Source organism: Maniola jurtina, chromosome 4 (genome assembly GCF_905333055.1).
Source record: "Maniola jurtina chromosome 4, ilManJurt1.1, whole genome shotgun sequence".
Lineage (NCBI taxonomy): Eukaryota > Metazoa > Arthropoda > Insecta > Lepidoptera > Nymphalidae > Maniola > Maniola jurtina.
Genome location: NC_060032.1, coordinates 14,558,819 through 14,584,676, shown reverse-complemented (window position 1 = coordinate 14,584,676; position 25,858 = coordinate 14,558,819). Strand labels below are relative to the sequence as shown.

The 25,858-nt window shown below is 36.6% G+C and overlaps 1 protein-coding gene and 1 long non-coding RNA gene across 2 annotated transcripts in view; one reads left to right on the top strand and one right to left on the bottom strand.

Annotated features, from left to right (window-relative positions):
* Positions 1–25,858, top strand: part of LOC123864129 (hormone receptor 4) — a 148,249-nt gene that overhangs the window by 14,495 nt on the left and 107,896 nt on the right. The window lies entirely within an intron of this gene.
* On the bottom strand, positions 10,404–12,051 carry LOC123864191. Its single transcript, XR_006795721.1, has 3 exons — positions 11,900–12,051; positions 10,766–11,101; positions 10,404–10,684 (listed from the first exon to the last, which is right to left on the bottom strand). It is a non-coding gene; the product is annotated as an uncharacterized LOC123864191 (long non-coding RNA).

The following is a 25,858-nucleotide window of genomic DNA, read 5'->3' as shown; positions in this document are numbered from 1 at the left end:
GTTTTGCTTGCACTATTATTGATCTATGACAGACAAATTTAATTTCGCCATCCAATAATTGCACAATGCTTTCAGTCCAACGCACTGATGATTCGCACTCAAAACGTCCGTGCCCAATGACGCGAAATGGAAAGCTGAAAATATTTGTATTTTGTATGCCTCAATAAAAATGACATGGGAGAAGTGCGCTCGAATAAAAGTAATCGTTTGTATCAGTGCATAATTAAGGATAAATTAAGTATGAAATAAAATTGGTTTTAACTTTTAACAAGGTTTTAACAAATAGCGTGCAGCGGACGACGCGCGATGTGGTTGAGAGTGCGAGCGAGACGGTTGTATGTCTGTGAGCTCCGTAGCCGTGCTAAGGACGGTCGTTGCCCTGGGCGGCCGGGAATGAACTCCGAATATAATATCGTGCGTTTATTTACTGTGCGCCTCCGTACTCCGATGTTTCGTAGATTATTTCGATCGGGATTCGGCCTCGGCTTCCGTGATTAGCATTTTATGGATTTTGGATTGACTGGTGATTAGTGTAATTTGGAGTATTACTGATGGTAAGTTTTACTTAATTTAATTCCAAACTCCTTGTAATCCAATTATGAAATCGTCTCGTTTGCTGTTGGGATTTTTACCAACTTTAATAGCTTTAATAGTGATTGATTTGCATAAGGACTTTTTAAAATTCTTACTAGGGGCCTACTATTGGTAAAATATGAGATTTCATTTGTTACATTTTCACCGCTCAACTCCTGAATCGATGTTAACGAAGTTTATCACAGAGATAGCTGGGATGGACATAGTATACCTACTTTTATCACGAAAATCGAGGAGTTCAAATTTCGCGAGCACCAGCTATGTAATAGGCAGGCACTTAACTTGCCTAATACCTACCCATAATCTCCATTTTTCGGTATGTAAATTACCTATTATTACCCAGGAAGAAGGTAAATATAAGTAGATACCAATTTGGGAAAAGTCCCGAGTTACGTAGGTTCATAATATAAGTGTACAGCTAATACCTTCATAAGCCTAAAATTTAATAGGTAGGTTAGGTACCCATTTACCTAGGTACTTATGTTAGAATAGGGTAGGACTCTACTTCCTCGTAAGCATACATGCTAGCTAGTAGCTACGTATATAGTAATATATCACAGCCAATACAGGATTTCTTTACAATGTCGATATATTATCATAAAAGCATTCAATTGAAAAGCTAACAATTGATTTCAATTCCCAATATCAAAGGTACACTCATTACTTCGTAACGGTCAGGTCTTCGAACTTTGCGATATTTGCAATGAAATCATTTTAATTCCTTTCTTCTTTCTATACCTATGTTTGTAACAAGGTTAGATAGGTGTTCTCATCAGAAGGTCTCTTTTTAACTGACTTCAAAAAAAGGAGGAGGTTCTCATTTCGACTGTGTATATATTTTTTCATTTTATTTTCCGACCACGGCCACTACAGGAGGTATTTGAGTTATCTATACTTAATATCGAAATACAATGCTAATTGAAAACAGATCCTATGAATTGTCTTCATTACATTGATTTTGATAGAATGGAATAAAGACCCCAATCCAAGCCACTGTGAGGTTAGAGTCCGTATAAAATGAGAACTCTCTCGCCATTTCAACTCTATGCGTTAACTGCCATTTCAAAAGCTCACCTTTAAAATAAGGACTAAAATCGTACTTTTGATTGACAGTTGACACATAAAGTTAAAATGGCGAGTGAGTTCTTATTTTTTTTACGCTTTACTTATAGGTAGGTGGTTTTTATGCACAACCACATACCCTATTACGTTATTACGTCACGTATATAATATCTAATATCCAAAATCGAGAATCATATTTTAGTAACTTTTCTTTTAACTGGACATTCCTAAATCCTACTTATCTACTTGTAGCATGCTACGTGCAATCTTCTTCTTAACATTTTCCATCGTTACCTTGATACAGTTACCTACCTACCTAATATAATATAAACTCAGTACCCTGGTATCAGGCTGTGCCTGTCGAGATAAAAATTCCTTTATCATAAGTTATAAATTCTAAATTATCCTATTTCAGTGGCTTTTGTCAAGGTTGGATCCTTGGACACTCATGATATCAATGTAACATGCTAACTACCTAACGGTGATATCACGATTACGGTAAATGTTGTGTCTGATGGTGAGATTCGGCCGTGGCTGGCTACCACTTTACCTTCAAACACTTACCGACAAGCCTTCCTAGTAGCTGTTATAGGGATATGGGCTTAATTAAATTGCCATACCTCATCTTCGTAAGTTCGATTTTCCATTGTCAAGATGGAATTTATATCCTATAGATACCTAGTACAAACCTACTGAACTGATCTAAGTGGGTAAGGTAGGTACCTAAACTAACTACCCGTTTAGCAAGAAACAGTTAAAAATTATTTTGCTATAATCCGCCAACAGGATAAATCTGTATGGTCAAACATGCAGTTACAAGCTAAGCACCGCTTACCTCCCCAACCAAGCAATAAAGCCAAGTTCCCAAGCAAGCACTGCCACCACCATTCACATGCAACACCACATAAGACTTTTCCACTACTCTCGACGCACGTTTCGCCCCGACACCGGAGCATCCTCAGGAGATTTCGACTTTACAATGCTGTATTGTCAAGTTAACTACCCGTTAATAACATTTGAACCTGGGGGGCATTACTTTTGTATTTGCTGGAGATATCTGACAGACATTACCGTTGTTAGCTTGTTTAACGCGTGCAGAAAATATAATTTCACAATAAAATTAAATAAATTGCACCCGTGCAAAGCCGGGGCGGGTCGCTAGTACTTTATAAACACAACCGAATTGCCGAAACCAAGTCAAAACATAAAATTGTATAAAATTTTCAATATCAACTCGCTAGTTTGGTAGGTATAACGAAGTCATTGAACTTCGGTCATATTGCTACGTCAGCTCTGATATCATACTATTCCAAATATGTATTTTTTCGTACCATATTGGTACGTGCAGTTACATATACAATTTATGTTTACACATACGCACCACAAAAGGAAACTGATATTTGGACAATGGAACATGGCTTGTAGTTTAAAATGCACTCATGAAGATATTTCTTAAATGCCATCATATAGCCAACCTACCTACATAAAAAACCGGACAAGTGCGAGTTCAACTCGCGTGGAGAGGGTTCCGTACGATGAATATGTTGTATGCACAATATTGAGAGATGCGCAATATTATTTAAGACCAAATACTTCTCATAGATTTTCCTGTAATCTTTTTGTAAAGAACTATTTTCTGTATTTTTTGCAAAATTTTAGGCTTAACGATTTTATAGATAAAGGGGGAACGATCAATTTTCATCTTTTCTTAAATAACTAATTAACAGAAATACAAAACACCTTGAATGACAGACATGCCTATTTATCGTATTTATTATTATAGTTTATAACGAGTTTATATTATGTATATTTTGTTTGTTAGACTATTGGATATGTTTCTTCATTATAAACAAATTAGTTTTTCAACTAATTAAATAACGCTTTAACACAATTTATAAATAACATTAATATCTGTGGAAAGCGATGATAGGTATAGCGAGCGATATACAGTAATTATATCTAGTATGTAATATAATGTAGAAAAAGCCTTATCAGTTAGCTAATTAACTATTTGTCTAAATGGCGAACCTAACTGATAATCCATTCATCCATACTAATATTATAAATGCGAAAGTGTGTCGGCCTGTCTCTTTGTCTGTCTGTATGCTAGCTTTTCCCGGCCCAACAGTTTAACCGATTTTGTCCCGGAAAATCAAAGAGTTACCACGAGATTCTTAAAGGTCCATCCGCTTGACCGATTTATATGAAATTTGGTTCAGAGGTAGCTTGCATCCCGGAAATTGATGTAGGAACTTTTTATCCCGGAAAAGCAAAGAGTTCCCACGGGATTTTAGAAACCTAAATCCACGCTGACGAAGTCGCGGGCATTATCTAGATTCTAGACAGTCACAAAATAATAATGTCCAAACCTACCTACGTTATTTCTCATTAAACGAAGCAAACAATGTGATCGGTCGGTTATCGCTGTGTAACCGATACCGGCATTGTCACGTAGACGACGGTGCATTTGTGTAGGCATTGAGTAGTGAGTACTGTGCCGATGTTTACGAACCTTATCAATAACACAGACACACCCGCGGCACAGCCAAAGATTTAATATTTAATGCTATATTTACAGTGTTACATTTCATATTCTGCGACAAATCTAATTTACCTATTGCCACAGAACTTAACACAGCCTTTTATGGAATATTAGCTGATGCCCGCGACTTCGTTCGCGAAATATGTTTTATAAAACCCGTGAGAACTCATTGATTTTCCGGGCTAAAAAGTACTATATGTGCTAATCCAGGATATAATCTGTCTCCATTTCATCTAAATCCATCCAGCATTTTTTGCGTATAAGAGTAACAAACATACACACAAACTTTCGTGTTTATAATATTAGTGTGACATTAACGATTGTCGTAGATTCTTGAGAAATAATCTGTCTTTTCCTTCCTTGTTTCACTTCTACATCTGGGAAGCATGCAGTCGGCGCTCGGGCTGATCCATCGGCTGTCGATTTTTTGCGCGAACACAAAGGCGCTCGCAGCGCTCCTTTGGACTTTAATAAATAGATTCGCGTACACAATTCGCTTTGAGTTCGTGTGCCGTCCACATTGTTGACGCTAAATTACAACTTACATTACACGTTACACTCGTCTAGACCCGGCTTTAGCGACTGATCGTGTTCAAGTAACGGTCTCTCGGCCAGCTCGCCTCGCATAGCGTATCCGGCGGTGTGGTAATTACCCAGTTAGCGGGTTCAAGTTCGGACGGGCGACAATGAACTTGGCCGGCCGTGACTCATGCATCGCCATCACGTTACGAAATCATAAACAGTGCATCTGCGAATGCAATCCGACGCCCAACGCTTCGACATGCCCACGACTCCTACCTTTGCAGCGGTGAATATGACGTCATCAGGTTTTGTGCGCCTATACATTTGGAAAACGATCACCACTATATAATAAATACTTCTATTAATATCATAAATGCGAAAGTGTGTTTGTTTGTTGGTTTGTCCCTCGATTACGCTGCAACGGAGCCAGTGGATGGACGTGATTTTTTGCATAGCCTATTACCTACCTAGTAAAAGGATTGGAAAGTGACATAGGCTACTTTTTATCCCGGGAAATCATAGTAATTATCAAGTTTACTAACATTCCAAATCCACTCAACTATCAAAAATCTCAGACGTAAATATCAGTCCAGCCAAACAAATACCTATTACGTAGGTACATAATATATTTACTTCGATATTAAATACTATAGATGTGTAAGTTGCGTGGAAGCAACCGGCTGAAATTTAAGTTGCCCACAAAGTGATGTACCTATACCTATAGTGTATTGGTACATTGTAAATTTTTATGATTTGAAAAAAGCAACTACTGAGTTTCTTGCGGGCTCTTCTCAGTAGAATTTTCATTCCGAACCTGTGGTAACATCATAAACGTAGCATAAGAGACACTACTTGCTCTACAAAGTTAAAAACTAAAACTAAACACTGAAATATTATAGTAAAATGATTTTTCTGTCGCTTGGTATATTTTAATTGTTGTTTTTATATGTTTATAATTTATGAACACAAAATTTTCTCCTCCTTCATTTGGCACCTTTTTGGGTGCAACATCCGACATATTAGTTTTGTTCATTTAAAATGTAACCTGTCACGCAGACTACAATAACAAATCGATTGACACCTCATTCATCAAAATCGGCTCAGTAGTTTATGCTCCACGGTGGAACACACATAAATACAAACCTACACACATACATACTACATAGACTGCTAAAATCATAACTCTTCCTTTTTGCTTTACCGTAGTCGGGTAAAAACGGGTGGCGCATTCCAAAATTGGTGCTTGCATTGCATTGCTAATTCTTGATTGACAGTTATAGCAGCGGCCGTGACATTGGGCACGAATGTGACATCAGCGTGCCGTGATTTCATTCCACTGCTAACCGCCAAGGTTCTATATCTAACTCGAACTGCCTTCGCCTATCTATTTGTACCACAGTTTACTGTTTGTAACGGAGATTGCGATCTAGCCTGTCTGCTTCTAAGTAGGTTTATTGGCATAATAGAAACCAAGGTCACACGAAATCGACTGACGAATCATATTCTTATTTGGTAGACTAGCTTATGCCGCTATTACGTCCGCGTGGACTACACTCAAATCCATATTTTACCTTCCTATGGGTCGAATTTTCAAAAATCCTTTCCTACGCCACAATAGCTATCTGCGTGCCAAATTGCGGCCCGATCTGCCCAATAGTTTGAGCTATGCGTTGATAGATCAGTCAATCAGTCAGTCAGTCAGCTTTTCCTTTTTTATATATATCGAAAAATAGAGTAAATATTGTCGTGGTTATTAGTTCTTACTCGTAGTCTACAGCCTATGTAGATATATTTTCAAAAAGTATAGGGTAGCTTTTTTCGTACAAGTTCGCAATATCTAAAGCAGAACGAAATCGTCTCTCATTTCTAATGAAATTATCTCAAATCCTTTCAAAAAAAAAAACGAAATAACAGATAGGTCCTTTAAAAACGAAATAACAGATAGGCAGATACTGTAAACCTGTAGCGTAGCGTACCTACTGTTGCAAGTCTACTCAATATTTCCATCAGATTTTTAGGCGTACAAATGCAGTTTTCTTACGTGAAAAGTTCAGAGCAGCGCAGCCTACGGGCTTATCGATACCATTATACACCGTCTGCTGTCTGCGAAGCTACTATAAACTACCTATATCGTATCTGAAAATAAATCTATAGCACACATTATTTCGATGTCTTTGCAAGTCCCGAAGATTCCGAGCGGAACCGAAGATCCCCGAAGATTCCCGAGGGATGACAAGCCAGTGCTTTCCACGGAACGCGGAAAACATCGGCACATGTTGAAAATACGGATGGGCATTGACCCCGACCGCTTGAGCCGCCTGAATCTACAGCTGTTGCTGAATCTAGCGCGGCGCATCTTATAATGCGTTTATTTATATGCCGCTGTTAGTGAGTGGATAGTATTTATCTACTAGATCTAATTGGTTAGAATGATCTTCCCCTCTCTGCCAACTTCATGTATCCTAATCCTAATCCACACTAATCCGTACTAATATTATAAATACGAAAGTGTGTCTATCTGTATGTCTGTCTATCTGTCTGCGTGTCTGTCTGTCTGTCTGTCTATCTGTCTGTGTGTCTGTCCAATGCCAAAGCCCAATAGTTTAATCGATTTTTATGAAATCTGGTATAGAATTAGCTTATATTCCGGGGAAGGATATACGTAACTGTTTATCCCGGAAAATCGAAGAGTTCCCTCGGGATTTTTAAAAATCCTAAATTCACGCGGACGAAGTCGCGAGTATCATCTAGTAATATTATAAATGGAAAAGAAAGAACCCCAAATCTCAAACGTATGTTTGCATTAATATTTATTGAAGTAGAGGTACGTACTTACTTCAATAAATGTTAATGCAAACTAAAACTTTTATTGCATGTTAAAAGTTTTATGATTTTTTTATGACAAATAAAAATTATATATGTATTAAAAAGCTAATATTTTGAAATATAATAAGAAAAAGCAGGAAGATAAAAATGTGTTGTGGAACCGGGACGTTATATCTAATCGGGTACTGAGACAGATTAATCTTCCAAAAAGCCAATTGAAGTTGACGCATCTTGAAACGAAAGCTCAGTACGTACTGTTGACAAATATATTTGGAACGTTCATGAAAAAATTCTTAATCTTTCATTGCCAAGTGCGTAATTGGGGCATCCGCATTTCTGACCTTCACTTCGTGTGAACAGATTTGAGTTTTAAATAAAACAGCGTGGCTACTTAGGTTGTCGTCCATTTTGTTGGCGGTACAGATTTTTCTACAATTATTTCGGACACAATCTTGTATTTACTATTTAAGTATACCATACTGCTTGAAATGGAATTAATACTTCATCGAACACTGACTCAGCGTTTTCTCTCTTGAGGGTATATATATGTTACGGGCAATTTGATAAGTCCGGGCACTATCAATAACGGCCGGTCTGTATTAATAATTCCCGACTCAATTGGGCAATGTGATTAAAACAGCATGATTAATCACTTTTCCCGGCCATTATGAATAATGCCCACCCTATCTTGGGCAAAGTAATAAAATAGGTGAACTGTAGTATTTTTGTTTATTAAATGAAAGAACCTAACCTAACCTAAGCTTTTTTTTATACGTGGGAAAATCCTCATGGATACCACCACGCTCGGGGAGGTGAGGTGGCTATGTCGGACTCTTACCGACTAAAACCCCACGGCTTACCGTATCAATCGTTGTCGCTGGGCACAGGGACACGAACGTATTCAACTGCGACCCGGCTAACGGCGCCCGCCAAGGCAGGCCCAGCTCTGGGACTAAAAGGGGCCCCTACACCGTTTAAGGCTCGCCAGAAACAAGGGCTTGCTTTCCAACTCGAGGACCTACTCTCCCGGGGGTAATAGACTCCCCGTGTTTATTACCCGGAAGCCCTACTCAAGGGGGCAAGCGACGGTCGTGAGAAGCTCGCCTGCGCCCGATTCTCTTGCAGCGCATGGGATGAGAGCTTTCGGCTTCCTCTCTCAGCCGCTCCACTGCCTCCTTCTGCGTCATTACTTCCTCGCTGAAGGAGACCATCGCTTGCCAGGCCCTCTCACTGTCCACCATGGATTTAGTCACGGCGGGCAATGAGAGGTCCTGCCCCATAATATCCACCAGTGACTGGCGAGGCTCTGCCCACGCCGGGCACTCTGCCAGCGTATCTTCCAAAGCACCCGTGCCCCGTAAGAACCTGTACAAGGTGGAACGTGAGTGCTCCATGCTTCCTCTTCGTCTAATCCTCGAGGATGGGATGGATAGCTTCGATAATCTTATGACCAGCAGTGGGTGACTCGAGCCTCCTCCGCCAATGGAAGAGGAGCTAACCTAACCTAACCTTACCTAACCTAACCTAAGGCCCTCCCCCCGCACGTACGCGCCCCTGCCAACGGCCGCGGTCCAATTTATCACATTGCCCGGCTACAAGTAGGGAGTTATTCATACTGCCCGGTCCAAGTGATAAATTCAAACTATCTCAAACACTGACTTATTACATGGACCACGGGCCGTCGGGAGTTATTAATAATGGCCGGTCAAAGTGATAAATTAATCACTTTGCCCATCGCTCTTGGGCATTATTAATAATGGCCGGTCCTTATTAATAATGCCCAATTAATCACGTTGCCCGTAACATATATATAGCAGTAGGTTAGAAGGCTAAGTTGAGTTCAGGGTTCGGTTGGTATACCGAAGACCCATATTAAATTTATCATATATTATTCTGAAGTAACAAAATAAAATAAAACATGATGTCAGATATGGAAGCTCAGATATCTAACACCTCAGACTAGTGGCCGTTCAGTGTACACAATATGATGTAGGTACGGATTGTACCTTTGCAATGAGATTACGGGATTTGGTTATGTATGGATTTAACTTTTTCACACATCGCGAAAGTAATAAAATTACATAAGTCGTTAACATTTTACAGTGCGATAAAAACCGATATGTATTTTCAACACGATGTCACATTATTCTCTTAATTTACGAATGTAATATTAACCTTACTTTCATTTCATGTGGCTGCCATTCGTATTCTTTAATGGTTTCTTGACAGCTTCACAAAAATAATTGTGAGCGTTAAAAAAAGTTAAAAGGATTTATAAGCGCCTCCCGGGGGCTCACTTAGTCACCACCCGAATTGGGGAAGTGCGTACGTGGTTAACTGATGACGTGTTTTTATTTTATCCTTCACTGGTTTTTAAACGAAGTGAAACACGCACTTGATGCCTAATTTAAGGCAAAGGTAATGGGAGTGTGTGGGAGTGAGTGTAAGTTGAGGTCTAATTTTTTATTCATCTGGGACAAAGCCCGGCGCTAAGCTTGTGCGAGGACATAAATCCAAGCAGGTATAAAAACTTCATGAGAGATTTATCTAAATCGATGAGATGGATACAATATTGTTACTACCTGAAACCTGTAACTTTATCCGCGGGCTTCAGCGAGTGTTAAAATCCCATGGAAACTCTAATTTTTCGGATTAATTAAGTCGGTGGAATTTCTGAAATCCATTCATAATGGGGGTCTATATTTAAGCGGAAATCTCTACAAGCAAAAGTATTGTAGTATTGGCTTGTATAGATTCAGTATAGACTTCTAGATAATGCCCGCGGCTTCGCATGCTTGGATTTAGGTTTTTGAAAATCCTGTGGGAACTATTTGATTTTCCAGCATAAAAAGTTGGATTTAACGACTGTACCAAGAAAAGCTAGGAGACAGACATATTCTCGCATTTATGAGTCGGGGTAATTAATATATGGACTATGGATTGTATCTCAGTTTTAAGCGATTTTGAATTTGATACGAGCATAACGATCGAAACTCAAAATCGCCGAAAACAGATTATCTAAGTACTCGTACAATATTCATCCTTGGACCCCGTGTCGACTGGCGGTGTTTCAATCAGTTTATCCTTTTTATATTGTACTTATAGATTTATTTGCCTCTGTCCAGCCACTTAATATTACTGAAATCATAATAATAATCGTAAGCCTCTACAATATAGACAAAATAATACAACGAACAACAATGTGGAAAAATCATTCACCTTTAGAGCGATGACTTTTGCTCATTTTCAATCAATATCCTCAAATTCGGTAGGTCACACCGGAAAACGGAAATGTTCTACGGGTCATTGAACCCTAGCGCTGAGTCAATGTCAGTTCGATGCGGCTCAGGTCCAAGATTCGGCAGAACAAGGGTGAGTAGTACGGGGTAGCAGGGTGCAACTGTCGCAGGGTAACGACCGGGCCGGGGTCGTCGGCCGGCGCCACGCGGTGTACGACAGAGCTATCCGTTTGATCAGAGCGAGACGACGCTATCATTCAGAACCCTTACGGTCCAACCACCCCCAAAACTAATACGGGAAATCGTACTTTGCTTCCTACAAAATAAGGTGTAATTTTGAACGCAATTTTTAAGTTAATAGGACGTTAGTACGCTGTGTCATGGAGGTCGCTAACACACACCACAGCAATAAGGGAAGTAGTTTTGCTCAAAATATTGATTTTTCCGCGGGCCTCGCGACCGCGTGGCTTGCGTATGTATTGGTTTAGGCGCTGGTGTGCGTGTATGTCTATTTTGGGTATAGCACGTGGTCGTAGTTGTTGCTTGTTGACATGTGTTTTTATTTTTATGGCGGCACGGTCTGTTAATTGCTTTACGTAATTATTTGCTTGGGATTTGTTGCGGATTAGAGAATATTCAACTTGCAAATAACACAAACGAAACCGCAAACGTAAGTACCTACATAAATAAGTCTACTAAGGCTTGTAAATATTCTCCATAAAATATTCGAGCCAGGTTGTTTTTTGTAATGCATCTTACAGTTGAATAAGTAGCTATAAACTGATTTTAAAATTTTCTTTTCACTGATTGAAAAACCTATTAGCTCCATGACTTAACAGGTACTTTTATTTAACACTATCGCGTAATAGGTACAGAGGTATTGAACTGCACACAGATGTGGACATGTGCGCACACACTTGCACAGCCTTACCCTTGATTTTGCCCGCTCAAGGTCTCTACCCTCCGACTGTATGCACTCGTTCCCCCGGGTTTCCGCATAAAGCTATCTTCCTCTAAAGACCGGACAATGACGAATTTCAACGATCGGGAACCGGGGTCGACGACCGGGACAACATACGTATTAGTAAATAAACATTGGTGTAGGTATACATACCTATTATATAAAGAATATATCAATCGAATGTTTTGATCCAGCGATTCTGAAAGGACAGAAATAGTCTGCATATTAATACTTTGTAGGTCTATTTTTAGATGGTTGTTATTAGAATTTTCTTGGCTATGGCAAAAATTCAGCAGTATTAGCAAACTACCTTTTCATCTATTTATTTTTATTTCAGCTTTCAAGTAGGCTCTGAACAATAGATTAGATAGGTACTCTAAGTATATAATATTCAGGTAGGCTTATATATAGATTTTACAGACTCCACTAAAACATTTTGGTCTTTAACCTAGCCTACTACTGGTTATTACAGAAGCTTTAAATTTTCTGTTGATTTATTCATACAAAATACAAAATATGAATAAAGTCGGAACATCAAATTATGGGAGAACCGTTAGGTATAGCAATCAAGCAGGTGTTTTTACGAACAACAAGAAAGTCATTTGTATAACGTATATTTTTCGATTATTTTTTGCTTGCTGAGAAGTTTCGATCGCAGTTAGTTTGCTTGGTAGTTGGTACGATTTACCTTCTGTGAGTAGATCTAGACGGATCTGGACATTTCCAGTGGGATAACATCGTCCATCACTCACCTCTAATAGCTAGTAGGTACGCTGGACTTGCTATTGCCGACCAGTTTTTGATGCAACTTGATTATCGCCATTTTGGCGCTGATAGCAGTAGTCAGTGTCTTGTGAGCGTACTCGGAACTAAATGGAATTGATGAGACATCTGTCAACATCTTGTCCAACAAGGTATAAATTTTAATTTCCGGTAAGGCGCTTCAAATCAGCACAAAAAAAACTGACATTTTACATGGCACCCCTTGGCCCTTAGCGTATTTGTATTGTTATGTCCATACATACTGTGGATAACGTGTACTTAGGTCTTTAACTAGTATATTCTTACAAGGAACCAAAAGCTTAATTTGTTATAATCCGCTTTACCAGACAAATCTGTATGGTGCAACATGCAGCATGCGATATGCACTGCCAGCCCTCCCACTGTTAAACGTGCACGAAAAACCACCAGCCACCAAACGAGTAATACGCACCACCACCACGCGGCACCACACAAATCCCAAAACAACTCGACGCACGTTTCGCCCCGACACCGGAGCATCCTCAGGAAATGTAGACCTTATAGGTATATAATATATAGGTATTCTTATTTACTGCTTCTTAAAACTTAATGTCAGCTGCAAAAAAATACCATCTTTTAAAGGCAGTTTCGTAGGTCGCCATTTTCCCATAGATAACTATGCGTTGTAGGTATACAAGAACAGCAGCGTGAAGTAGAAGGCATCAGCCAATGTACTCAAGTGTCAAGAAGTCTCTTAGATGCCTTTGTTTCAATATACGACCATCCATCCTTTGTCTTCGTACCGACTTAACAAGAAAAATAAATTTAAAAGGCGACACTAATGGCCAATAGCTATTCTAAAATGGCAGTGTTTGTCTTTTCGTAACAAATCTTGTATTATTTAGTACCTAATTAATAATGCTTTAGTTGCCAAATAGTTTAGATTTAGTTTTAATAACTTTCGCCCATGACTTCGTCCGCGTAGAATTCACAAATTTCAAAGCCCTATTTTACACACTTAGGGGTTGAATTTTCAAAAATCTTTTCGTAGCGGATGTCTACGTCATAATAGCTATCTGCATACCAAATTTCAACCCGATCCATCCAGTTAGTAGTTTGAGCTATGCGTTGATAGAGCAGTCAGTCACCTTTTCCTCAAAAATCTTTAGATTTACCAAGATTTTAAGAGAAGCAAAACCACATACAAACCCTAGGTATGTTACTTAGTAATACGATACGAAGATTGCGTATGAGATATTATGATGAAAAAGGACGAGGTTTATCACAAAAACAAAATAAACTTCAGCACGAGTGGAGTGTCAGGGCGCCCATCACGTGACACGGGGATGAGGGCGACCTACCCCCCGCGACCTACGCCAACGTTGCAGCGATGCACCCTACCCTATCTAGATATCTAGACATCTAGATAGACTGGCGTGCAACACAGGCGCACGGCGCACACAGCAGGCGAGCGCTGTGTGCGGCAATAACAATGTTTAGCTGTGCTGCGATGTACGTAATCAATTGACGAACGTTGGGGATCGATGTTTTCAAAACAAAGGGGTTTTTGACGAGCTGCAGTGTATGCACTGCAGCTCGTCAAAACCCCCTTTGTTTTGCACTATGGGAAGATTTATGGTAGGTTATAATAATAGGTGTGTATCAGAAATGAAGACGTGTAGGACAAATGCCAGCAACCCCCGGTGTACAAGGAAATAGCTCTGACGCGATGGCGATGGGCATATTCTGTGAAGAGAGGAAGGAAACGCTGCTCAAGTGGTGTTTCAACGGCAACCTGGCGGTCGAAGTAGACCTGATCGACCAACCAACACCTGGAGGAGGCCCATAGAAGCAGACCTAAAAAGGACTCTCGTGGAAGCATGTCAAGGCAGCAGCCAAAGATAGAGAAACATGGAAAACAACTGCTGCAGCCCTAAGTTCCATGAGAGAATAGACTCTAAGCTAAAGGAATAATAAGAAGGACTCCATCGTCATAATAATATGTGATAGTTTAGGACTCTAGGTGAATGGTAGATTCAAGCAATTCGGATCGGCAATAGATTCGGGAAAGATAAGCAAGGTTCTGGTAATCTGCATCATCGGCGTACAAAATAATAATTTTTGTATCGATTTTTTTTGGTATTGTCTGAAGGTGAAGCAGGCGAAAATCATCTTCGAAAAATGTTTACTAATAGAGGCTAACATGATACTCACAATTTTGTGGTTTTCCAGGATTAAAAAATGGCCTTTGTTTGTCTCTCTGATGCAAGATCTCTGACCTCGTTAAAATCGTTAAAATCGATGAGCCGTGAAAAGATAAGAGACAGACAGACACATTATCGCATGTATAATATTAGTATGATTTACAGGTAAAAAAATCACATAAAAAGATTTAAAGTAATGATTTTAGACAAGTATTGTATAATATAGGTGTAAATAGTATATACTTAAGCATAATATTCCATATAAGAAATATCATCCTTGCTAAATATGTAAGTGTTTTATTCACGATTGAGAAATTTACCAATTTACCATCCACAAAATACTGCATTCAATTTCCAAAGAATTACCTACCTACATAAATATTCATCAAAGCAGGCTTAATCAATTCACCTATCCACTAGCATGTAGTACCTACGAATCGCGACCTACCCCAACGAAACCGTTGCACTCCATCTAGGCTCCATGTGTTAGTGCTTGTGGATGCGCTATGAGCACTAACTCACACAGGCGCAGTGTACGTGAACTTCAATTATGCTATTGGGGGCCAGGGGTGGTTTTCGTTTCGTATGAAGGGTACTTATATTGATAGATTTGTTAACGGTTCAGACAGTTTACATACCGATATTTTTCTATAGTTATCGTCTGTCTGGGAAATGTTGCAATCATTTAAACATGTCTTGACTCTTGAGATGCCTTAGTTGATGTGGGAGACGCATTTAAATGCTATTCTATTGAGAAGAAAATGAAGATGAACTTTTTAATAGATTTTGTTTTGAATCAAACGGCGTCTAGGAGTAGAAATAAAGAACTGACAGAAGAGCTTATATTTTTACCCGACAACGCCAAAGCCAAAAGGAAGGGTTATGATTTTGTTAGTTTATATATGTATTTCAATATTAGATGGGGCCCGCGACTCCTTTGAAGTGCATTCAAATTTTTTGAATCCCGAGAAAACTTTTTCCCTTTCCGGGATAAAAATCCTATGCTTCTGGGATGTTAGCTGTCTCTGTGACAAATTCCGCAAAAATTAGACCGTGAAAAGATAACAGATAGAGACAAAGACAGGAAGACAAACACACTTTCAGTACTTTAGTATGGATATATGGATTATTTAGATACAGATATTCAGAATGACAATCGCCTGCTTAAATTTTGCAAAGATAGCCTAGATTTAGATATATAGAATTCTAAAAAGCTTTAGTTTCAAGTTAACGTAAATAATAACACCACTATATCATTTTTCAATCAGAAGGTGTAAAATAGTACCCAATTTGAAAAAATGACTTTGACTTTGACTTTGAATACCTATACCTGTCGTGGGGTTCGCAACTTCGCTCGGTACCTAGGTAACCTATATGAAATAAATTCATTGCATTGTTATTCAAAACCTTACGTAATCACTCTTTTTCTTGTTATAAATTCTAAACAAAATTCTGGTCCCAGGTCTAGCACAATAAACAACAGCTGCAGTTGTGCAATTTCGTAACTTGTATTGCAAAATATATAAAATATGCATTTCCCTTGAGAGCCAGTCTGGCTGTGATAATAATAACATGCGAATATTAGATAGCACATTATTGTGAGATAGTTATTTTCAGTTCGAAGATTTTTTTATCACATAATCAATTATTTTGTGCCATTATTCTTTAGGGCTAGGATTCCAACTCATCTATTCTAGACCTCAAAAATATTTCCGCAATATTCATATTTTTTTTTATAATTAATCAGTATTTCCCAAGATACCTACCTGCATATAGGTAGGTATCTTGGGAAAATTATTACTAACCGTAATTAAAACCGTAACCGTAAGTAAAAAATTAGGTATCTTAGTAAAATTATTACTAACCGTAGGTCTGGAAGAACCTGAAATTATGCACATGAGTTCCTAAAAGTATGTAAGTGAGTTCCAAAAAAGATTTTTTTTAAAGTTTCGGGATTTTGGAAATTTGAATGTGCGATTTTTTTTTTGGTAGAAGTGCTTTTGTGAATGAGTTACAGGTCCAACCTGGGTCCAACATTCTTATTTCGCTTCGATTCGCTCTTCGATGTACTTACCTACTTAAATTAATATACGGGGGATGATGGAAAACTCTACCGGGCACACGGCTAGTTTTAAAATAATGAACATTATTTTTAACCCCCGACCCAAAAAGAGGGGTGTTATAAGTTTGACGTGTGTATCTGTGTATCTGTTTATCTGTGTATCTGTGTATCTGTGTATCTGTGTATCTGTCTGTGGCATCGTAGCGCCTAAACGAATGAACCGATTTTAATTTAGTTTTTTTTGTTTGAAAGGTGGCTTGATCGAGAGTGTTCTTAGCTATAATCCAAAAAAATTGGTTCAGTCGTTTAAAAGTTATCAGCTATTTTCTAGTTTTCTTGTAGAAAAGAAGGTTAGATAACCCTTAGGTTCATAATATTCAAGTGTCAATTGACAAATGTCAAGCTGTCAAGATGGACGTTGCTTAGATATACGTAATTATTTATTTGAAAATGATTTGTCGGGGGTGTTGAAAATTTTTAATTTACACTTGTCACTATTTTAATTTTTAAAATGCCTATGATACCTACTTAGTAAGCGTAAAATATTTTGTTTGAGACAAGGTTTTTAAATTAATTTTATATTACCTTAATACTGCACAAAAAAAAGTGTATTAAAAAACTTTAAAGAAATTAATTATTTATTTTGCAAAAATTTCAATCGTGAGTCGTAACCACAGGTCGTAACGATTTCGCATTATACAGCATTTGCCATCTAGCGGCGAGTAGCCAAAAATTTATTTCAGCCACTTGCTAACAGATGGTTGTAGTGTAATTCCCATGAACAATATTTATTATCAGATTACCCAATCCAAATGATAATAGGTAGCCACGCCCCTTTTCGACAGTAGGTACTTTACTTTGCATTCGATATTTGTATGGTCGGATATGCAAAAAAAAACTACACCATTTACCTACATGCTGATTTGATTAAAATCAATAGTTACTTAATTAGTAATTACGTATTTTTATACTTAATATCTATTTTATTTTCTTAAACTTGAAGTTATATATAGGTAGGTATCTAGTCTAGATAAAATATATAGCGACTACATCCGCGTGGATCCAGGTTGCTAAAATCTCGTGGTAACTCGTGGATTTGCCTGGATAAAACGTAGCATGTGGTAATTTAAGGTATAAACTATCTCCATTCCAAATAGCCAACTCGGTTCTGTCATTGTGGCGTGAAGATGTAGCAAACATCCAAACTTTCACTTTTATAATATTAGACAAATCAGGATTAAAAATATGTGGTACTAATTGATTTATTAATTTCTTTGATATTTAAATATCATGCAAATTAATAACGGTCATCATATTTAAATTGATAAAATTCGAGTTCATTTTAAAATAACTTTTACTATTTAAATATAGCCAGCAGTCTACTTATTATGGAATTCAATAGTTAGCTAAGTAGGTAAAATAGCATAAAAGTAGCAACAAATGGTTCCGTAGTATAATGGGATTATATTTTCGTCCAGTCCGTCTGTTTGTCAGAACCATTTTAAAAATAAACTGTAGAGCTGTAGATAAAGTTTAAATTATGAAATTATTTAAATGAAAAGTCCAGAACATGAAAAGTGATAGTTAAAAAATATTTGTTTACCTTACAAGAGAAATATCTCGTTAAATAGGTAGATATTTTAAATTCATTAGGTTTCTTAAATAGTTTCGAAAAAAACTACCATTTGAGAAATAATGGCCGCCAAAATTTTGTAGCAATTAGCATGGCTACGGAGCCTACCTTATGCGTGTTCTAACACGCAGTTTTACCAATTTATTAAGTAAATTGGTAACTAGGAAGAACCAATACAATAAGTATTTTTTATTCCATTACAAGTTAGCTCTTGACTACGATCTCACCTGATGGTAAGTGATGATGCAGTCTTATATGGTAGTGGGCGTCGTAAAGAACGTCTTCTCTTTTTTCTTCCTTAAATTCTTCTAGATGTAATGTGATTACCTATATTATGTTCCAATAAAAAGTGCTACGGAGAATCTTAATATTTAGACACGTCTAGCTGAAACTGTGACAGTTTCTAGATTTACAACTCAAAGAAAGATGACTACAATAATTATTTTTGGGCATTGTGCCAGCACAAACGTGAATATAGGACAGCCGCTGAAAAGTAACGTTCAATCAAGAAAGGAATATGTAATAGTCAAAAGCAAAAAATCAAAATAATAATTTTATCGTTAATGAAACAACATTTTTCAATTTATTTGGATGTAACGACAAATTTCGGGCTTTCGGATTTTTCCCTTTCATCATCATCATCATCATCGTCAGCCTGTGGACGTCCACTGCTGGACATAGGCCATCCCTAAAGAGCGCCACCACACCCGGTTTATTATATTCACCCTTTACTTATGCTTAATAGGACATAGCTATACCTGCCTTTTATGTTTTAGGTCAACGCGAAGTACCCTATAGATTTTGATTCCCTTGACGGACTCGACGGATAGACAGACAGACGACGTAGTGATCCTATAAGGGTTTTTTCCCCTTTTAAGGTACGGAACCCTCCTAAAAATCCGTAGGTGTATTTTATCGTTCCAGCCGTATCAAAAATTCACTGAAACCAAAAGACGGCACATATTTTGCACCTGCTGCTTTCTCGTTATCAAGTCCCGCCGTGTTGCAAGTGTGATACATCAAGATAACCCAATTCAGCACAGCATGGGAAACGTGTGCGCGGAACACATACTGCCCCAGAATCCGAAACTACTGACGAAATAAATATTTGTCAAGATTCAAGATTCAAGATTCAAGATTCAAGATTCAAGAGTTTTTTATTTGCTGAAACATTTTTTACAGTAAGATCTTATTAAGTAGTACTACATATTGTCCAGTAGAAATGTTTCACCTTATATAATCAGGCATGCAAAACTGTTCTTTGAATTCATTAAACTAAATTACATTATTACATTAAATATATCACATGTCAAATTATAATTATTACCTTATTATTATTTTAGTAAGTCAACCAATAAATAATATTATAGCAAATAGTATAATCACATCAAGTCAATAAATACAATATCAAATAGGTAACTAAGATATTTTAAAATTATAATTTTATTCATTCTTTATAATCAAAAAAATCATTTACAGTGTAGAATGTTTTCGCGCTGAGCCATTCATACAATTTTCTTTTAAATGGTCCCAGAGGTAATGATTTGATGTGATTTGGCAATTTATTGAAAACTTTAATGCACATTCCAGTGAAATTTTTTGTATACATTGCCGTTCTAGGGACACAATTCAAAACCAACCTATTAGGATTCCTCGTAGGATAAGAGCGAACATTATACGCTTTAGTGAAAAGATCATTATGCTTCTTAATAAAGACACAAATATCAAATAAATATAAACATGGCAGAGTTAACAAATTAAGTTTTTTGAAAAGTGGTTTGCAGCTATCTATTGGTGCGGCACCACACATTGCTCGGACGCATTTCTTTTGGGCAATGAATGCTCTATTAATGTAACTCCCATTACCCCAGAACATCAAACCATATCTAAGACTAGAGGCCACGTACGCATGATACACTTCCAGCCTAGTTTTCATATCTACTATGTTCCTTAGCCGTCGCAGGACAAAACAAAACTTATTGACCCTTTCAGCAACCTTACCGATCTGCTCATTCCATGTTAGATTTGTATCCACGTATATTCCTAAAAACTTGATTACGTTCACTGATTCTAAATTAATGTCATCATAATGTATGTCTAATAAGGCGGGTAGATTTTTATTAAATTGAACATATTTGGTTTTGGATAAGTTTATTTGAAGATTATTAGTGTCAAGCCAATTTATAATTGATTTAATTGTCAAATTAATTTCATTCTCATGGAATTTGACACCAGAAATATTTTCGGTGGATACGACTATTGCGATATCATCAGCGAATAATACTGTTTTATATATTGTGGCTTCAGTGATGTCATTGATGTAGAGAAGAAAAAGAAAGGGGCCTAATATGCTCCCTTGCGGAACCCCAAAGTTATTGTGCTTGAATTCTGATTGGAATTCTTTAAGTTCCCTGTCGACAATCCTTTTAATTATAACTGATTGTGTACGATTGGATAGGTAAGATTCAATCCATTGAAGCACCAGTCCCCTTATACCTACATTTTCCAACTTTGACAGTAATATGTCATGACTCACAAAATCAAAGGCCTTAGATAAATCAAAAAATAGGCCTGATGTGAACTTTTTTAAATCTACTTTTTTAAGGACTTCACTTATTAAAGAGAAAATCGCAAGCGTTGTGGATTTATCTTTTTGGAACCCGTACTGTTGTGGTCTTATTATGTTGAATTTATTACAAAAACAGAGTAATCGCTTTAGCATACATTTCTCTAATATTTTTGAGAAGATAGGGATAAGGGTAATAGGTCTATAATTTCCTATGTCTTTATGATTTCCTTTTTTGTATATAGGTTTGATAATGGATAGTTTTAGAATATGTGGAAAACATCCAGATTCGTATGATAAATTTATCAAGTGAGTTAAAACCGGGACAATGTAATTTTTTGAAGCTTTTACTATTTTAGTGCTTATTTCGTCGTACCCTTCTGCTGTAGTATTTTTTAGTGATAGTATTTCCTTTTCTACTTCACTGTAAGTCATTGGCTCTATGTACATAGATTGAGCTATACTATTAAGTTTACTAGGCATAAAGTTATTGGATTTATCTGATTTAATATTTGTCAATTCTATAAAGTAGTCGTTAAATGTTTGTGCTATTTTCATAGGTTCGTTAATAATTTCTTTTTTACTCATAATACTGTCAATAAAATCATAATTCTTAGTGTTTGTTACTTCATCTTTAACAATATTCCAAGACGTTTTACACTTGTTTTTACTGTTATGTATTCTTCGTCTATTTGTCAGCTGTTGTGCATTATAAATACACCTCTTTAAAGTATTCGAAAAAAATTTATACTTATCTTTATATTGCTTATTTTTTCTGTTTTTGTAATATGATAAACGTAACTTTCTTTTAGATTTACAACTAACTCTAAGACCTCGTGTGATCCACTTTTTCTTGTTGTTTGTTGTATCAATTTTGATCCTAATTTTTGGAAAACACAGGTTGTAAAAGAGGCTAAATAGTTCATGAAACTTGTTAAAAGCAATGTTAAAATCAATTTCTTCAAATACTTCAGAAAAGGTAAGATTTTTAATAGAATTGTTGAACTTTTCTACGTTTTCTTTGCTGTAGTCTCTTTTGTAGATAAAATATTTTTTATTATTAGAATAATTAGATTTTATTGGGTAGCTGATCATCTGAGCTGTTTCATGATCTGAAAGGCTAAGATGGAGGATCGAAGAAGTCGCATTAGTTATATTGCTCATGATCAGATCAATGCACGATTGTTGTCTGGTCGGCTTATTGATGTGCAATGTATAATTATAATTTTGAGCTAGGTCTTGCAAATGTATAGTAGCTTTAGATGGAATTAAGGTGTTTATATTGAAGTCGCCAGCAATCACAATCTTTTTTTTACTATTTTTTTTAAATTTGTTTGATAGTAGGAACAATAGATTCTCAAGTTTGTTTAGGAAAAGAGTAACGTCTGAGTTTGGAGTGCGATATATGCAAATTATGATTAAATCATATTCACTAATTTCAATACCACAGCACTCAAAATGTTTTACAATAGCTGTTTCATTGACAATATTTAATATCTTGTATTGTAGATGTTTTTTAACTAATATGCATACCCCACCTCTATTAGTAGTTCTAGAAAAGGAGGCTCCTAAGTTGTAGTTATGAAAGTGTAGGAAGTTTTCAGTACCCGATTTTATAAAGGTTTCTGATAAGCATAAAGCGTCAGGACCTGTTTTTTTAAGTTCGAGTTCATCTAAAGTGATTTCGAGTAAATCTTTTTTTGACCATATGCTCGCTATGTTTTGGTGTAATATTCTAAAATTTGTTTCTGTTTTGTTTTGTGGCACGAAAAAAAATTCTTTTTTGTGATAGGGAAGTAGAACGGTATAGTTCCTTTTTTAGGTTCTTGTGTCCTGGGTTCACTATTGCCCCTGTTTTCATTCGCGATTCGTGAGAAGTAATAAGGAATAGTACCTTTGCTATACGTTCGAATACGTGCCGAGTATTTTAAATCTGTCGATCGTCTATCCATAAGTTTTTTAAGTTCCTTATAATTTAAGTATTTGTGTTCATAATCAATAGAATCAATCACAATATTTATTTTGTAACAAATTTCGGCCATGTTCATATTCCTGTTAATTGTGTCTATAAAATAACAGTTATTAATTTTACATATTTCATTTAACCTTTCGTTTAGCATGTCAACGTTTAAAGATTTATTTTCTGTTACATTTAGGATAATTACAGGGCAGTTACAATATTTTTTTATCACTGTGTACAAATTAGTTAGTATTTCCATGGGATTAGTGTCGTTTTCTCCAACGCACAAAATAATTTTGTCATTCTTGGTGGTTTTAGTGTATTGGATGCCCTTTAACACTTCTGCAGACAGTGCATTTGGCTTGGTTGTAGCATTTACCGTGTAGTTCTCATATTTACCATTTACTCTGGAGTCCAAAAGCGCTAACGCCAGTCCCGTGCACTGCTGTGTGCCAAACATGTATATAGTTCTTTTCAGACATTCAGGATTCTCTTTAGTTTGATGGTTTGGTTGATGATTTTCTGTAGTCTGAATATTATTAGTTGATTTCATTCTATTATTAGACTCTAGGTTACCTTTTGCAATAGATAGTACTGTACAGTTTTCAGTTTGAGTGTATGAATCAGTTATTTCAGCATTATACTTTTTAACAGTCTCAGTTCCAATTATTATGCTATCGCTTAAATTCCCCTTTTTACGATTTTTCGGGCTAGTTACTGTTGAGCATATGCGCAAGAGGTTATTAATTTTTATTTCTTGTTCAGATACTTTTCGTTCTAGCTGTTTTTTTTCTAGTAGTAGGTTTTCTATTTCAACATGTGCACTTTCAAGTTTATGTTGTAGAGTTTTATTACTTTGTTTTAAGTCGTGTAATTCATCTTCATCATTCAATAGTGTCGATAGGTCTGGGAGGCTTCTTCTTAAGTTGCAACTAATTGACAAGATGGAATTCTCCTTATCCTCAATTACTGATTGATCCTGTGAAAATTGTTGGTGTAGTATATTAATAGGGCTTTTATCCATTGGCAATTCCTCCAATTTCTCCTGTGTAGTGCAAGATAATTGAGATGAGGATGTCGGGGTGCTGGTGTTACTTTTGCTACGATGATTTTTGTTTTTGCAATCTGTACATTTCCATTTTTCTCTCATAAAGTTGGTCATCTCGTGAAACTTTTTAACCGATAAATTAGCACAGCCTAGGTCAAATTTTTTCTTGCAATCTTTGCATTTTAAATGTTCGTCTAATTTAACAAATTTTTTGCATTTATGACATGTGATAGATTTTCTTTTTTGTGTCGTAGTTTGAGTTTTATCTCCTTTGGAAGACATATTTCGCAACAACTTAAAGCATAAATGCAAAAAGAATAACAAAAAATAAAAATGAAAAAGGAAAAAGTTATATCGACGTAGGATTTGAACCCGTCGTTAAAGATAATGTTCGTATCATAAGTCAAGCGCACCACTAGTTAGTCCATTGGAGTCATATGCGTGCTGGTAAAAATTATAGTCAGTATGCTTTAATATCGCTGTTCATGACATTAAAAGACTTATGAGTTTTGATCGATGTATTGATTATTATAAGGTTGTTTCCTGTTCATTTTATACGTGATTTGATATTTTTAGCACTAGGGATGGTAGTTATTTTTACATTCTATTAGTCCATTGTTTACTTATTAACGGAATTATTTTTCTTACACCACTGTAGTCTTTAGATTGCTTAACATATTCTTTAGAATTTGAAACTACACAATTTGAGCAGCCGGCGAAAAATACGTTGTATATCTGTAACTGCATGAAATAAAATTGTACAGGAGATAAAAACTGAATGAAAGCTAGTGAAACTTTACTCTAAGAGCGGTTTCGCACTTACCTGCCCGAATATAAAAATATCGGACCTAATTCGGATATTAGTTACGCACTAATCCGATCTCTGATCCAAATCCTAGCAGATAGACAAACAGACAGACAGACTCACTTTCACATTTATAATATTACTTTGTATATAGATTTTTGTATCTGTGTCAGTGTTCTCAAAAGTACATCATATCAAACAATAACACGCACTAAATTTCCAATGCTTTATTATCGAACGATACAACGTTATTACGCGTTATTTTGGCTTCAACTATAAATTATTAAGGGTATTCGGGTTCATAAGGTTCTCGGACACGCAAGTTCGCTTATCGTTATCAACCTCACTCACCCAGTTTACAGTGATTGTGTATAACCTCCTTAAATGCTAGTCTAGAGTCTAGACCCTTTTCCTTGCTTGTAAAGTTGTAATGCCTCAGCTACACTGATTACCTAAATTTTTCGATAACTCTAAGTACCTATATAACATGTTCTGTATCTTAATTGGCTGTTTTATTGTTTTCGGATTCCGTACCCCAAAAGGCACAAAGGACCCCTTAAAGGATCACTTCGTTGTCTGTCTGTCTATCTGTCTGTGATGTCTAACACCCATAGGTTGCTTCTCGTGGACATAGAATCATGTTTGGCAGGTAGCAATGTCATAAAGCACAAGTAAAGTGAAGACTCGGAAAACCGTGTACACTTAAACTTTAACAATTTTATTAAACTTTAAGGGCGTTTGGCAAGACTGAGACTGTCTAATAATGCATGACGTGATTTCAAATACTATTCTGAAGAAATATAATAAATATATAAGTAGATTTTATACTTTGACGTAAGATTTTTTAAACCTCTGTTACTTCTTATCTCTCAAAGCCACCATGATCCAAACTTCATAGAGAAACTTTCAGCTTTTATAAAATAACGAAGGCCTGGCCCTCACGGGCTCTCTCTCTAAAACCTGTAGTGTCAATGTTATACCTACTTCTGAAGGTAATAATGAATAATAATATACTACATAACAGATTTTGCGTTATCTTATTCTTCGTTTGTTTAACATCATGGTAGTATCTTTAACTAGAAATGTATTCTGC